Source organism: Fukomys damarensis, unplaced genomic scaffold (genome assembly GCF_012274545.1).
Source record: "Fukomys damarensis isolate Sample0158 unplaced genomic scaffold, DMR_v1.0_HiC HiC_scaffold_37, whole genome shotgun sequence".
Taxonomy (NCBI): Eukaryota; Metazoa; Chordata; class Mammalia; order Rodentia; family Bathyergidae; genus Fukomys; species Fukomys damarensis.
Window position 1 is genome coordinate 41,862,007 of NW_022900949.1, and position 2,451 is coordinate 41,864,457.

The window sequence follows — 2,451 nt, forward strand, 5'->3', positions numbered from 1 at the left end:
CCTCACTCAGATTACAGGTGTGTGACACCATGCCTGGCATTATTTTATTTTTAGAGACAGTGTTGCTATGTAGTTCAGGCTGGCCTTGAATTTGAGGTGATCCTCCTGCCTCAGCCTCCTAATTATCGGGAATTATAGGCCAGTACTACTTTCATCCCTCAGAAGATAACTTTAAAGATTCTTCAACCCAACAACCTCCTTTCTTTACAATGAAGCCTGCTTTATTTAGAATGTTCTGTGGGCATTTCTTGTATCAGACTTCTTTTATATCATAATGTTGAATTTAGGCTACAAAATCAGGTTAACCTCTCTGAGGGCCTACTAACAGGGAACCAGGTGGTTGACACCAACAGGCCTTTCAACAACATAGACAATGTACTCAGGAACTTGGAGCCAGTTCTGCTCTTGGAAGGACACTAGCTGAAAGTGAAAGAATCTGACTACTGCCATCCTCATCTGAGTGGAGACCACTTTAAATCCCTCCCCTCTGCTATGTTTTTACATCTGCTGTAGATGTACTGTCATGGGTCGATAAGGTCCAGTAAGAACAGCTACATCCTAGAATTCCCAATCATTGTTCAGCCCTGCTCTTGACAAACAAAACACAACTCATTGTACATTTTCAAACCCCATCCTGGGTGGATAGCCACAACTCTTTTGTACTGAACTCCCCACCCAATTTTTTTTTTTTTTTTTTTTTTTTTTTTGAGACAGGGTCTCACTATGTAGTTGAGACTGACGTGGAACTCACTATGTAGCCCAGGCTGGTCTTGAACTCAAAGTGATCCTCCTGCCTCAGCCTCCCAAGTGCTGTGATTACAGGCCTACGCCACCACACCTGGCTGAAATCTCCCCCTTTAAAGTCCTGCTATGACATCTTCCTTCCACAGCCACCTCTTTTTTTATGCTCATGACCCTATAAAAGACCTTATAGCCTGTATGAGAGTAAGCTGGTCTAGTCTCTAGTGCCAGAGCAGTACTTCTCAAGTTTGTCTTGAAATAAGCCTGTCCTCTTGAGCTTGTACCTCTGCTTCTCTTCCTTTCTCCTAACAAAAATTCTGGAGGTGAGCTGTAGGACAAAACTGTGTTTTCTTGCTGGGCACGTTGGTGGCACAGGCTGTAATCCCAGCACTCTGGAGGCTGAGGCAGGAAGACTGACACAAGTTCAAGGCCAGCCTGAATAACATAGGGAGATCCTGTCTCAAAAAAGTTGTTTTCTTGTTTTCCAGTAGATAAAGAAGTTACAGTTTCCTTTCAGCTCCTCTCTGACCTTGCACACGTCACTCTGGGGCAAATTTATTGCCTGAGAGTGGGCCCTGTGGAAGCTGAGTGGATTTATGGGTATGACTACTGAATCTTTAACATGGATGATATATGTCTAGTGTTTTTGAACTGGGACGTCTAAAAAACTATCAGAAGGAAAAGGAGATAAGCCTCTGTGATATACTGCTACTCTAATCCAAGTACTTCTTTTGTACCTATCCTTGGGTCTCAGAAGGTTGTGCAGGCCCCAAACCAGTGTTTCCTATGGCTTCAGGCACTGTCAGTGGAAAAAATGCTCTCCATTTCCTTCACAGTTTTTTTTGTTTTGTTTTGTTTTTGAGACAGGGTCTCACTATGTAGTTGAGACTGACCTGGAACTCACAAAGTAGCCCAGGCTGGTCTCGAGCTCACAGCCATCCTCCTGCCTCAGCCTCCCGAGTGCTGGGATTACAGCCGTGTGCCACCGCGCCCAGCTTCCTTCACACTGTTAATAAGGTGGTCTGGAGGAGACAGGCCAAGCACACACCCAAGCTCCTCACAGGGAGCAAACCTAGGGACGGCAATGCCACAAACTACATCTTGCTCAGTTCCAAGGGCAGCGCAAAGAAAGGTGTGGGGATCCTGGACTCTGGTTCCAATATCAGGGAGGCTGGGCCAAGAGGATCGCAAATTCGAGCCCACCCTGGACAATTTAGGGAGACCCTGTCTGAAAGTAAAACATTTTTGATACCAGGGATTGAACTCGGGACCTTACACTTGCGAAGCAGGCGGCCAAACCACTGAGCTAAATCCCCGGCCCCAATAAAACATTTCTTTTCAAAAAAAAGCGCTAGGGATGTCCCTCTGTGCGAAGGCGCCCGTCTCACTATGAAGCACAGGAAAAACAAACCAAGAAAGGGGAAGAAAAACCAGCGCAGACTGTACAGGTAAAACCATTGCCTCCCGTAAGCGCCAGTCTGGGAAGCCCGCCCATTGGCTGAGGTGAGCAGCGTACCCTAAACTCCTCCTCAGAAGGCCAGCCCCCTGCGCGCGGGGTACCGTGGGAGTGGAGGCGGCCCCGCGGCCAGGAGGCCGCAGTACTCCATTTCCCAGCGGGCAGAGCGCCGAAGACTGCGGCGCGGTGCCTTTGTGGAAGTAGCGGCCCGCTGGGAGGAAGTTCCGGTCTCCGCGGCGCTGGGTCGGTGGCGG